Consider the following 15,363-nt stretch of genomic DNA (forward strand, 5'->3'; position numbering starts at 1 on the left):
AGTCCTCCACGTGCAACAATCTCCAACACGTATCGGTGGGGTATGCATAATAAATGAGAGTGGTACGCGTCGGTTAGCGGTTGGTACCCGTTAAGCACCATGTTTCGTTTTCTATCGACGCGGTCATCTCTAATTCGGCGTGGGCGATACACTTTTCTTCGTACGATGCTACGACCTTTGTTGTACATGGCCACGTAAGAAGTTCGGCTTAATATAAGTCGCCGGTCAAAGCGATCTTAGGCTGACGTGCCAATAATGAGATCGTCCGGAGGCGATTTTCCATTTTTATTTCCCTTTCTTTCCCCTCGAAATGTAAAATGTGTTCAATTGCTCGTTCCACTTAACGAGAAATTAGTTCATATGCATATCAACCATGTGCATTTCTCGTCCAGATGATATTTAATTCTACGATTCCTCATCGAGTGAAATAATATTTCAATATCTCAATTTTTTTAATATTATTCTATCTTGCGTGTAGATATTAATATAATACCAACTTATTAAGATTCGTAAAATTACCACAACTTTCACCAAAGTGCACGTATAAAAAAAAAGTATTCGATTTGCAACACGTATACTTATCATAATTTACTATTCGAATAAAATCCAAGTGAAACTTAATTTCACTTTATAACTATCTCTTACGTAACCAACACCGTTATACCTTTATTCCACCGTAATCATTCCATTTTATCCGCTCGATTTCTCGAGAATTAAATTCGTTTGGATCTTTCTCTGGACGGGCAGGTCGGCGAGATATTATTTCGAGCAAAAATTTTAATCCTGCGCATCGTCTCTGTGATGCCCTGGGGTGTCGATGCTTGCTCAATGATCGTGCGACGCGACACACAGGTGTCTAAGGAAAAAGGGGTTGGTTCGGCGATAGCGATGATCAACACAGACGATATCCTAAACCCGGTACAGGGCAAAAAGAAACGCCTTCTGCTAATAACACACCACGTCCGCAACATTCTCGCCCCCGTAATAATTGGTTGCCATGGTTGGTCGTCGATGCGATGAAGATCTCGACTTTCCTCCTCTTCTCTCGCGCATTAATAACAGAACTGGCACATTGCCACACACCAAACGATACGTTTTGTTTTACGATCATGCTCGAGAATGCTCGCTCGTGAATTTAAATCCTTTTCTCATTTTCTTCTTATCGTTCCACGTTATTGATAGAGCGTGTGTCTTTTTAAATTCCAATGTTTTATTAATAATAATCTTATATATTTATTATTAAGTTGAATTTACATTAAACAATCTTCCAAATCAAACTGCTAGATTATTTATTTTATGCCATTTGAGATTTTGATTTGAACGTGGCACGACTCGAGATCAATCGATTTCCTTGATTAATATCTTTGATAAGCAACATTGTATTTGACTAATACTTGCAATTTTTAATAATCTACATATAAAGAAATAAATCGTACATGTAATCAGTTTTACAAATTACTTTAAAAAAGAAAAACTATAATAAACCTTAAAAATAGAAGAACTCCCCTTCGAAAAAATTTCCCTAAATAACTAATACCATCTCTCACATCGCCCGCGTTCTCGGGATATAAAGAAAAGAAAAAGAAAATCGGCAAAATTTCTCCGAAAAACGAAACCCTATCTCTTCGCGCAGCCGACCTGAACCCTCGTTCGTGCAGAAAACGACGAAAGGTGACGAGGTATTCGCACGGCGATGGAGTCGCGAACTAATTTACAAAGATCTTATTAATGCGTGGAAACGCATGTGGCCATGGCCAGGGAATGTCGAGCAAGGTGGGACACAACGTGAATTTAAATTGTCCTGTTAAAACGCGGGCGCCAGTTGTCTAGCGGGAGGATCTCGCTCACGTACTTGGACACGTTTCTCTTCTCTTGGAGAACTTTGTAGACTCGGTTGGTTACGTGTACGCCGGTTGGAACAGCAGCAGCAGCGGTACGTAAGGAATGAAAGTGGTCCGGAACGGTTCTCCTTGTACGAATAGAGCCGCGATTGTTTCGGTGTCATTCACGATAAATACGTCGTTTGAATGACGAGTTCATACGGTTATTATCCGCCGTGAATTCGGTAGGAAGGCTTTCCTGTTTACGGCCGTCGAGAATTAGTAGTCATCGTTGCGAAAAGAAAAAAAGAAAACACGATTTGCTCGAGTGGAATCGGCGATTAGGAGTATTTGTATCGCCTCTGTCGTGAATATAATAATGTTGGATGTATTGTAGGTTTATAGGGTTCTTTCCGTAGGGAAAAAATGTTTTTTTAACGTAGAAAGAAAATTTTTTATTCTTACTGTGCTCGATAGGAATAAAGTTTCGAAAATTCTTTCTTGATCCTTTATGTAACAATTTTGGGAATAGTTGTCTAGGTTTAACAAGTTTATTACGTGTGTATAATAATTCTGAAGGAGAACAGAAAAAGGTCTTCTAATTGCTGAATTCAGTAAAATGTATATTTGTGTATATTTTTGAATTAATATATTTTTACGTATTATAGTTCATTATTTACATAAAAAGGAAAAAATATTTTTAAATTATCATTAAAAGTATCGTAAATATTTATCGGATATTAATATACACATTTGAATATTTACTTGCCCATGCATCAATGCGATATGTTAATTGGAAAAGGCTAGTAAGAATATAAAAGAAATTCTTCATCTATCATCGTATAATATTATATGTAACGATTTCATAATAAAACTGCATTATTATTGATGCTTAATATTAAAATGGCTTTTACTTTAAAATAAGCAGAAACTCGCGGCTGATAACTTATACACCCCTATGCGACATACATCCGTATCAGCTTTCGCAGGTTTTACGTAGCTTCTCTTTTGGTTGAGAGAAAATATTGAAGAATTCTACTCGATCTCGCATCACCTCACCAAGAAAAATGGATTCACGTGCACATCCTAAAGAGATAAGTGTTATCATCTACTGTTACATTACACGTATCTCGAGTTTTTATAAGAGAGCAACGTTTCATATTGTTCAAACATCGTAAGTCTACATTTTTATTGGCATTTTTTTGCCTACATCAGAATAAAGTTAACCCTTTCGGTGGTACTACACTCCGCCCGCCCGCGTCACAATGGTTGCCTATAACCAGGCGCTGTAGTCGGAGTTATAATAGAAACTCAATATTAAAGATACGACAGAAGTAAATTTAATAAATACAAATATGATATACGCAGTAAAGTTTCATCTTAGGAAAATTGAAAATTTAATATGAATATCACAATTCTCCTTTATGATGATTCTAATATTAAGAATATTAACACGAATCGTATAATCGTTAAAATTGATTTAAAATATAAATTCTTCTATTTCCTTCTATCACAATATTTTCTAATCAACTTATATAAAGATATTAAGGAGTTACAAGTTTGAACATTAAATTTAATATTACTCTTTCGATTATTAGTATAGAAGAAAGTTCAACTTTTAATGCCATTCTTACGTATTTCTAAACATTCGAAAATTCTATTCTAAAAATCACAATTCTTCGAGTTGTATCGTTGTTCTCTAAAAAATAATTAAACGTTCTCGCGTTCCCGTTCACGCCCAGATTACCAATTTCCACGGAATCGACGAAAAGAGGTATCACACCGTTCTTGCGGTCCTCTCTCCGTCGGTCGCGACACATCCGAGGAAGGACACAAGGAGGAGGAAGAAGAAGAAGGAGAAAGAGAAGAAGAAGAAGGAGAGGAAATCGAGTCTGCCGCGTACCAGAGAAGCCGGGAGGCTGCTTAGCACACAAAGAAAGTTCGAAAAGTCCCTTCTTGCCAACCTTTTTGCCCTCCCCTCCCCTTGCCCCCCTCCCCAGAGTTGGCCGCTCTCGAACGAACGAAGGCTTGTCCTCCATCCCGTTTCCTCCCTGTTTCGGTTTTACGCTCTTTTTCGCTGCCCTCCCGCATGCTAATGCACGCACGAAGCGCAACTGTTCTCGCGGCCCTCCATTCTCTCTTGCGTTCCTCCCGTCTCTTCGTTTATTTGGCCAAATTTGATTCACCAACGAGATCCGATCTGACATCCCGATCGCTTCTTGTCCTCCGCTTCTCTCTCTTTCGCCCCGCAGGAACCCGCCTAGCTCCCTTCTCCACCCCCTCTTCTCTTTTGCGCCCTTTTATAACGCGCCCATCCGGATCCTCCTCGTCCTCGCTATCATCGTCATCCTCCTCGTCGTCGTCGAGTTTTTCTCTCGACACCGTTCCGCCTCGCCGAACCACCGTCACCGACTGTCGGTCCACCGAATTAGGAACTCGGCTTTTTGGTGGTCGGCTGCCTCGATTCTTTTTTTCTTCCTTTCTTTCTTTCTTTTTCCTCCTTCTCTTCTTCCCGCCTTTTATCGCCACCGTGCGCGCCGCTCCTTAATAAGCACTGGAAGTTTACTAATTCTAAAAGTGTGCAGGGAATTCTCTTTTGATGGAAAAGTTGTTAATCGAATGTTTATATTATTCGTATTGTTCGTGTATATAATTCAATTGTTTTTTCGTTTGAGTTGGTAAATTTAATATTAATGTTGCGTTTCAGATATCCTATATTTAAAAATTTACGCCTCGATTCGATCGAGAAATATCGGTACAAAAGCTAATCTTCTTAATGGAAAAATCCTTTTCAAGTAGTCCACGTAAATCGAAGATGTATGAAATTTTCATCGGCTAGGTTATTTTCAATTGCTCGTCACAACTCCGTTACATCTTAAATATCTGCTTTCTTTTCACGATAAACGATCCGTATCTATCCGTAGATCTTTTTCCTATTTCAAACTACGCAAGTCCTTTGTCGCCCATTCGCGTCTCACACGACTTTCTCTTTCGCTCGCAAGAATAATCACGATCCATTTTCAATCTCTTCCCACTGAAACTCGCGCATCGATTATGCACGAGTCGTCATATTTCCCTCCTAATTCAACCGTTCGTTAAACCTTTTTTCTTTAAAACTATCGCGCCATCATCGGGCCGTGATAAATACCGTAACGATTTCACTGTGACATCGTTGATTATCATTAGAAGATAGGGGCTATCGTCCACGGCCACGAATGAATTATTATCGATGCCATTATCGACGCCGCGGCTGCATTCGTTTCACGGGGCGTTCGAGGCACGAACACTCGTGCAAGCTTTACACCTAACGAAGCCATAAATACCGGGATCGAGATATAGTGTACAATCGATCGGTGGTACACGTGATACAAGTTCGAGGTAAAGACGGGGAGAATGCCACAAATGCGCGCTCTTCGGGCCCATTGTCCGCCGCGTTTAAATTTGAATCGCGGGGAATCTGATCGTTTATTGTTTAAATTTGTAGACCCACTCTTAATTTGAATTTAAGATTATTCGCTGGCGCGTTGCGAGACGATTTGACTTGGTGATGGTCGCCAGCTCGCCTTCCTATACCTATCCCCCTCCACCGCTCTTCTCCGTTTGTCTCTTCCCTTTTTTTCTCCTCTCCTTTTTCTCTCCCTCTCTCTCTTTCTGCCATTCGTCCGTGGTTACATGCACGTTCGTATATACGGACGTATTATATCGACGGTATACTTCTGATTCGTTATACATACTTCGAATTCGACGTGTCTGCTCATGAGCGTGAGCTCCGTGTTGTTTTTTCCCCCCTTTCCTCGTTTTTCTTCGATCGGAAAGGAAATTGATGAATGTATCCGAGACGTTAGGAATGGAGGATTTATAATTTTTGGAAGATGCTCGGGAAAAGTTGCGGCTCTTTCTTAAATTTGAATTTGAATACGAGTTTGAATATGAATTTTAATATCGTTCAAATTAATGTCTTCCCTTTGCTCATTAATTATCTTTTATAATCTTCGTATGACAATAATTATTATTTACAACTTTAAGTATATTCACGAAGATTTTCCATTAACCTTGAATAATACGCTTGTATTTTGCACGTACATACTTCTCACAATCCAGCAAACCAATCTACCAAACGATCTCAAGAATAAAGATAGACATCAAAGTACCTCGTTAAAACAGACCACGGAGGATCAATACTCAATTATCGCGTCTCAAATCACCGGCCTCGTTACCCCGCCACTTTTTTCGATCCTCATCGAAAATTTTCCGGTGAGCGCGAGTCGGCCGATAAATAATGGATAAAATGCTTTACAAAATCCTTTTCTCACTCGAGCCGTCGAACAGGAATACTGCCCGTCCCGCTCCTTCCAAAGAGAAGGAGAAAGAGAGAGAGATCGGGTCCAAGAAAGGAATAGGACCCGAAGTCGGGGGATCCCCCCCCTCCTGTACAGTCCGCTCGCTCGTCCGTCACCGCGAGAGGTCCCCTTGCGGTGGTCGTTTCCTCCTCCACCGTCCGCCCTTCTCACGGGACTGTACTTATCTACATGGCATACCAAATGGGGATTCACCCATGGCTCGAGTCGCTGGATCTCGTGGTGACTGACGTTAGTCAATCAAAGCGGAGAAAAAATGCTCACCTTGGCGGATGCCCCGTTGAATTCCTGGCAGCGGTGCTCCAGTCACGGCACCCTCTCGTCAGCGAATCGATACTTTGTATTCCGTGGCGGTTCGCAGACGGCCTCCTCCTCCTCCTCCTCCTCTTCTTCCTCTTTCGGATTAACATTAAAATTCGAGCGTCATTAAGACATGCCGCGGCAACCCGATATCCGCGCGAATCCGACTCCGCGTTTTCTCAACGAAAAGGGGGAAGGAGGAGGGGAGGGGAGGAGGTTCGAGGAGAAACCTTCGACTTATGATAATTTTATTACGGTAATTACTAGATAGAAGACTGATGAGATGCAAAACGGATGACGGGGGTGGGGTGTATCTCGGGGATGGAATCTCGTCGAGGCAATTTTTCAGGGGGGAGGAGGGGGGAGGAAGTCTCTCTCTCTCTCTCGCTTCTTTTGTCCACTCGTATACCACGCGTGAGGAGAGAAAGGAAGAGGGAAGACGAGCGAGCACCGCTTCGGTTCCTCCTTAATTGAATTAAAGTTTTTTGAACGCTCGTCCACGGCCTTTATGCCAACGTCCATCCCGGAATAATGGAATAATGGCGGAATGGCGAAAGGTGGAGATCGAGATCCCGGGGAATGTCGGCGGGCGCGGGTAGCAGGTGACGCACTGTCTGCCCTAGCCCGTCCTTCTCCCTTTTTCCTCCTCCCCTCCTTCCTTCTCCACCGATTCGAATAAATTTAAATTTAAGCGCACGCATCTGTTATATCTCGGCTGGATGGTTAATTAGGAACGCTTGAACGGGATTAAAACTGCTCCCATTTGCGTATCTCCATTATCGACACCACCTATCTTATTACGGTCGATAGAGTATATATTCTTGCTAGAGAAGGAATGATAGATTTGAATCGTCTATCGTTAATTACTTCGGGATTACGGAGATTGCTTGGATGAATTAGTCTCCAAGTTTTGATTTGATTTGAAGATTGTTTTTATTATCTTTAATATTTGTTGTGTAAGAGTAGTATTATTTAAAGAGACTACATCAAATTGTTTGTAAAACTCATTGTGTAATTTTTGATGAATTATTTTAATAAATTTTTGGTTAAAACACTTGGCAAGATAAAATAAAAGGAAAATAATTTTATATGTATTTTTACATATATTTACATATAAATCACGTAGATATGTAAATCGTAATTATTAAAATCGTCTAAAAAATTAAAATTACTAGGAAACATCTTTCTACAATTGGACGATTATCACGGCAAAAATTTCATGAATATCACGATTAACTAAAATTTGTATTCTATATTTAAATATTTTAATTGATATTTTGATTTACTTTTTTAATATTTATATAACCTGGCAAAATTAAATCCAAACATCAACAATTAAAAACTTAAAAATTTTCACGCATTTCTAACGCGAGAAAGAATGAAAGACAGACGCAATATCTAACAGTTACTCGCAGTTCCTGCTTGTTCGTTTGACCATGCATCCTCTCTTGATTCGACCAGAGGAATTAAGCGAATTTGTGTTCCGAATTATTCATAATTGGGGCCGCCACTTTGTGCCGCGTTTCTACGCTCGATGGGACGGATCAAACGGCTCTTTTGCCGGCTAATTCGATTGCAGGGAAATTTGAATTTGAAATCCCGCTTGCGGGGCCGCGATGCGTCGATTGGACGAATGATTTTTCACCGCGAACGTTCCCAGAGTCAATATTTTTTGAAATGTGAAAAGGCCAATTTGGTAGTAAAATTTCGACGAACGCTTCGGATTCCGCGAGAGGAGGAAAAAAGAAAAAAAAGAAAAAAAGAATGCGATTTTGTAACTGCGCGCCATGACGATGTTAGCATTTCCATAAAAAGTGAGCGTTCCATAAATTCGAAAATTATACGACCGTATTTCGGGTGGAAAAACTGTTTCGCGATTCGCGCGATTTCTCTTAAAATTCAAAATAACCGTTGAAATTATCGTCGCGCGAGTCATCGCAATGCCATTGTTATTCATTGACTAAAGAAATGTTATTAAAATATTTGAAATTTTAAATTTCAACTCGCGAACTTTTATCGAGTGAACTGGAACGATAAAGACGAATCGAAGAACGTGAAAAATTTAATACGATCATTTCTCTAAGATTCATGTTTAATTCTTCGATTACTTATTTTAAGAAATGAATAACTATTTATGCGCTTAAATCTTAAAACGAAAAAAAGTTTTTCTTCATTTACGTTTTATGTATACAAGATACAAAATGTAATTTGTCCTAGAATTAAATAATTCCAAACTAATATTTCAACTTATTTATTCCAAGACTTCCATCTTTCACACGATCCATCAATATTTGAATCCCAACACTCATCTCTCAAATACAAACCTTCCGAATACAAAAATGTCAACTCTCGACATCCAGAAAATCCTATTTAACCTCGGCATGTGAGAGAGAAAAAACAGAGATAGAGATAGAGATAGAGAGAACAATTTATCGCCATCAAAGAGCCCATTCATCTATTACCATTAAGCGTAGCCGTTCCTCAGTTCGCTTGCACGGCGACACACGGACTAGTTATTCACCTGTATAAATATGCAGAGGTAAGTGGTGCATGGCGTGAAATACGACGTAATAAAAAGGTGGCGTAAGCATTTTCAACCGAGCTGCTGGGGGCTGGTTCCGGGATCGGGCTCGGCCGACAGGGGAAACTGGAGGGGCGATTTAAAAATGAAGCGGCGGTAACTTTATAACTTTTTAGAGGATTACGTCATTAAGCCAGCCGGCAGCCAGACGTGGCCCCAAGCTTTTAATAATTTAAACAAAATTACCTTCGCGCGCCTCGGCCTGATAAATTAAACCCGTGGAAGGAACGAACGAGCTTTTCTCCGCTCGCTTGCGCGCCGCGGACGCATGAATCTCCACCTAATTTTCGAATCAGGGCGATTGTCCGTGATATTATACCGGGAGATCCATCCCCCTTTAGACGTTCCACGGGACAGATTTTATGATACAGCCTGGCGAAAGTATCTCTGTCAGGCTTTAACGAATCGCTGTTTAACTAGAAATGATTAGAATTGGTTTGATTCAAAAGGAGAATGGTGGTTTTGGAAGAGATTATTTTTAATTTTTAATAATCCTCTTTTATAATAGTAGCAAGAAATAAATATGATATTCTATTTTTTTTAAAGAGAACGAATCAAAGCGAATATTTGAAGAAATTTTATAGGAATATGTCATAGCACAATAATTTAATATATGTAAATACATTTAAAAATCTTTAACACCTTTTCGATAGAGTACGTTTTGTCATTGATTTTAATCGTTAATTTTATCGTAGATATATAAATACATCGAAATAAACAAATACCGAAAACTATAAATTTATAACTAAAATGTAAAAAAATTTGTGTACAAATAATTTCAACGATTTTCAACCAAAATAACAAACGTATTAACTATCGCAAATTTCGTTGAAAATTATTTTTGTTATCCTAATGTTTAAAAAATATCGCGTACGTAAATAGATAAAGTATTAATATTAAACATTGAATCGTTGAATCAAATCACTGAACCGAACGACATAGATGGATATTCCATTAGATATCGAAAATTTCAATCATAACGGCTGACGCGCCGAGCAGTCTGTTCAAAACAGTCTTTTTTCACTGCGTGTTGTGTCCGACTGCGCGAGGCGACATAGTTCAGAAATTAATCTTCCCTAGTGTGTTTCGTGGTGCGCGTTCTATCTACAAAAGGAAAGAGGAAATAAAAAAGATACACCGATTCGTAGGTGTTCGAAATGTGAAATATAGTGGCAACGTCGACGAAGGGGGCTGGGTTTGCCTCTTTTCGTTTTATCCCGTGGGTGGAAAGGGCGAACGTCAACAGAGTCGTTCGTCAACGGCGAGAGAGAGCCGCTAGTCTGACAAGGGAAAAACGGATTATATTGGTTATTACAGAAAAAAAACACAACAGTATTACGGGACAGATGTGATACTTTGTCAAATGAGCTTCGCTTTTCCTTCGATTGAAAAATATTTCGTTTTTTCTTATTTTCTCTTATATCAAAAATCTTATATTTTAAAGTCAGCTTTATATTTAACTCATCTCTTTCACTAAATTCTTTACTAAACTTGATATTAGAATTTTATCTCAAAAATTAATTATTCTATTTTCATATTCATAAATATTAAAAAAAAATCTAAAATTGAATAGGAAAAATAAAAAATGAGATGAAATTTTTTCTTTTTTGATGGTAATAAAATTCGATCTTTGCACTAATTCAAAAAACGATTACTTAAAATCGCATTCACGTCAACCGAACGAAAGTTTCATTCCTATATTTTTATCAAGGGAATTAATAGACGTAATGAAATTCAGTTAACCTATTTTATCGGTCGGTTTATCGCCCCTTGGATAGTTCTTTTTAAAAATTTCAATCTCCCGCGACACTCGACTTGGAAATACGTATCTACACGAGATTGGATTTAATTAAGGATAAAATTAAAGCCGGGTAGAGTAATTGCGTGATTAGCTGTAGCGAGCGGCAATTCAATTTAGAGATTCGCCGTATGGCCAATCAGGACTTCCACTCCAAGACGCATTCGAGCAATTTGCATGGAATCTACATGTCGATTCGTTTGCATCAAAGGAGATGCCAATGAGATATTATCGGTGGAAAGATCTTCGTGCCAAACAACTTTCACGTGTACAAACGGAATTTTAAAACTTTTAATGAACATACTTTCGCGATTCAATCTTGTTTCGTATCTTTGTTAAAAAATAGTTGGGTATTTTTATTTTTTTGCAATTAAAGATGATCGAGATATATATATATATATATATATATATTATTTCATCTAATTTGCATAATTTATACATCGAAATTATTTTATTATAAATTTCGTTCAATACGTGTGATATTTTATTTATAAAATTCATTCAATATATTACAACGTATTAGGAATGTAGATAATGTAATGATTCAAAGATATCAAGAGATTTTTATCGTCTAGCATCTATAGTATCTATTGACATCTACGAGGGTCTTACTTCCTTTTTCTATTTATATTTTACAATAATACATCATATTGAGATTTATTACACGAAAAATAGAAATATGTCTTACGCATTCAATAAAATAAGTAACATACCACTTAAAAGATGTACATCAACAATAAATTAAACAATCCAATGCCCGAATCAAGATTACATCTACGTATCTGCAAAATAGATAGCGCTACCTCCATTCTCGGATAACACCCTACTCTCACCAGTGGCAAGGAAGATCATCCAGATTCCCTGTTACCGAACGAAAACAAAAAACCCAATAACAACGAGAGCGAAAAATAAAAATATGAAGGAAGAGGCGAAGAAGAAGAAGAAGAAGAAAAGAAAAAATTCCGTGAGCAGGACCGACCTAAAAAGGACCAATCTACTTCGTCGCCGGAAGCGTTCGGCGCAAAGGCGATGGAGGGAAACCCCAAAGGAGCCTCCAATCGGACGGTTCGCCCTTGGATCTTCTAATTAATACCTCGGTCTCCCTCACGGGGTTGAAGTGAGTCCGAGGAAACGGCGTGATATCATTTGTTGGTGGGCGTCTTAATTAATCCCCGGGTATCCGCCTTTGGTGGCTCGGCGCGAAAGGGGCAGGGCGTGGCTCTCCCAGTAAAAACAACTGAGCGAGTGCAGCGTTGCCTTCTCTGCCCCACTGACCCCCCTGTCCGCGCTCCGAGGCCGGTCTGGTCCCCTTCTACCCCCCGCGAATGCCGACACCCCCCTTTCGCCGTCCTCCTACCCTTCGGTGGCGTTCCATCGCCGTGCTTGTCACGTGACCGGCCGGCAGCCAATCGACGCCCGCTAATGAGCAACGCTGCGCCGCCGTTTAATTAATTGCACGCGCCGCTGCACCGGTAGGCTCGATTCGCAGTTGCGCAAAGTGCATCCGACCGGCGGCGGAGGGGCATACACCATGCTTTCGAATCTTTTAACAGGAAAATTCGCAGGTTTCCGTTTTCGTTGATGCTCGACGAACAGATGGAACAGATTTCGTAGATGGATATATTTATTGTCACGTGACAAACTCGTTCGAAATTGAATTCCACGTTTTAATAAGATTTTGAATTTATCTTGTATAACTCGACTCATAGATCGATAATCTCTGGATTTTGTTGTCGACAAGTCGGGTTGTATTTCGTTCGTTCACCCCTATCCTCATATCGACTCGAAATGATGTACTCTCTCGCCATCGTATGAAATTTTTTTTAATATCTCACACACCCTAATATCTCCAACCACCCCACATATCCGACCTCCATAACGAAATCCTCCATTCTTATTGATCATTCCCCGAGATTTATCACTTGCTCCACACGATCCTTCGTACGACTAATATTCGAGAGTGTCGTCGCATTCGTTTAAACCACTACTAGCCGAAGAGACGCGTGCGCGCGCATAAACTCTTGGAACCTGATACCCACACACCGTCCTGTGTGTCGTGGGCGTCGCATGATTCTCGCAAAAGAATTCTATCCGCGGCGAGAAATTCCAATTCGCCGGGCAAAGAGGAACGAGTACAGGTACCTGCATCCCTCTATTCCCGATGAAATTCGCGAACACACGCGCGACTACACCGACTGCGACACGTTGCCGCGCGTACACAGGAATCTGTCCATACTGTGTGTGCGTTGGCTTGACGTGTATAAAGATACACAGGACCGGTAAAATCTACTTTCCTGTCTCGGGCAAACTTGAAAATTGATCCAACGGCACCCCCTCCCCACATTTGCGATACACCAGTAACCCTTATAAAACGCCGTGGCTGAAATTGCATTCCGCGATAAAATAAATTAATATCCGCTCGGTAATGCTCGCGCATTCCCAGGAGTCTCGTCGATGAGACTCCGCCAGTTTACGGCCTCCAGTTTGCTGCTACCGTGCCCAATTTCTATGCCGCGCCGAATACGGCGGCCATGCACAATACTGTCCCCCAAATCTCGAGATTAGCACGCGTGATCCTTCAAATTTCCACTTTCCGCCTCGACCGAATAAGCCGTTCCCCGCGTACACGCGTTTCCCTCGAGGAACGATACAATTTCCTACCCGCGACAAAGCTAAAGAGGATTCCGTCACCTCCAAGAATTTCCCTACGAGCCGGCCCTGTCCCACGTACTATACGTATAACGTTAACGCACACAGGGGCGCGTACCACTACCGGCGCATTACTACATACCGATAGTATGCATCGAGTGTCCTTCTATTTCCTTAAAATTCCGATGGATCGTATGCCCCCGGCCTCTGCTCGCTACACATACGCGCGCGCGCGTACATGTGATCACACGAATCCCCATCCACGCGCCTGGCTCGTTAAGAATGTGTGGGTGGCGCGCACACAGGGGGGAAAAGAAAGAGAGAGGTCTCGCGTGGAAGAGGAGGAAAGCTAGGGACGAGGAGGAGGAAGAGGAGGAGCAGGAACCTGGGGAAAAGTAAGAAGAAGAGGACGAAGAGGAGGAAGAAAGAAGAGGGTTGAGAAGACGAGAGTAACGGAGAGGACGACGCCGGCGGCGGTGGTAATGGTGATGGCGAATGGCGATGGTGGTGGCAGGACGCTTTCCTCTGTGTACGTGGTCGTGCACGTGTACACGCGTACGTGCACGGATGCGAGTGTGTGTATAGGGATTCCAGTTTAAAAATACAAATGGAGTATCGAGCTTTCGAGGAACGTTCCGCGAGGGGTGGCGGCGTTCGGTGGCGGATGGAGGCGGGTGGCGCTCAGGGTCGGGCGAGGACGTCGATGGGGTGGGGAAGATATTTCAAAAATCGAATATTGATCAGAGCTGCCAATCCTACCCTCTGTAATCCGTACGTGTGTGTTGGTCTTACATATCCCTTAGGTGCACCCAGTGTCTGCGCTCTCTCCTTCTTTCTCCTTCTCCTTCAACTTATTCGAGAGCCTGTGTGTCATCCTTTTACGTTGGTGTGCAGGATTCGAAACTTAAAACTGAACCGTCGTCCTGTCGTGCCTCGTTCTCGTCGGACGGATTTCATTGCGATTTTAACTAACGCGGATGTTGCAAATGTTCGCAAATGTGTGTGTAATTGGATCGATCGAAAGATACATTCTAAACTTCTTATAGAATAATTGGAAATATCTTACTGTCTATATAATTGTACTTCTTTGTACCATCAATATCTTTTGAATATGTCGCTCGGTATATTAAATTTGTTCGTGATCATTATCGATCAAGTAGCTGAAAAAACACGACATCTAATTTCAATCAAGTTCGATTTGATTAATGAAGGTAGAGTTCATTGATCAAAGATAACGTTCCATGAATATTTTATTAAAAGAAAAAGAATCGTTTTTCGTGCGAACAAAATCCAATCCAGGTTTAAAACATCAGACGCGATTCAGAAAAAAAGTTTCAACCCCGTAACAACAACGTTACGCTCCCCCTGAAAATCAGTCCTCCCGTAAAGAAGTAATACAAGTTGGCCGCGCGAAAACATGGAAAATAAGAGCCGTGCACAGTCTCTCTCGCAATTTACACCCGTCCCTCTATTCCAAACTCGTGTATACACACAACTCCAGAAGACCGATGCTTTTCTGCGAGTAGACGAGATCGCGTTCGATGTATTCGTGGACCTACACACCGGTGAGGATCGGTCGCGGGCTCGTAGGGGAAGGAGGAGAGTGAGAAAAAGAAGGAGGGAAAATAAGAAAGGAGGGGTGGCTCTCAGATTACTCACCCTTATATATGGGTGCCGCGGGCGAGAGGAGGAAGGGATGAAATCTTTTAATGGCAGCCATCCAACCGCTCCCCGCACTAACCCCCTCCCCCTGCTCCACCTCCGTCGACCACCTCCTCTTCCCCACCCTCGGCTTTCCTTCGCCATTTCCGTATTAGCTATTCTTATGTCCACCGACGAATGCTACCCCTACGAAGG

Source organism: Apis cerana, linkage group LG11 (genome assembly GCF_029169275.1).
Source record: "Apis cerana isolate GH-2021 linkage group LG11, AcerK_1.0, whole genome shotgun sequence".
Taxonomy (NCBI): Eukaryota; Metazoa; Arthropoda; class Insecta; order Hymenoptera; family Apidae; genus Apis; species Apis cerana.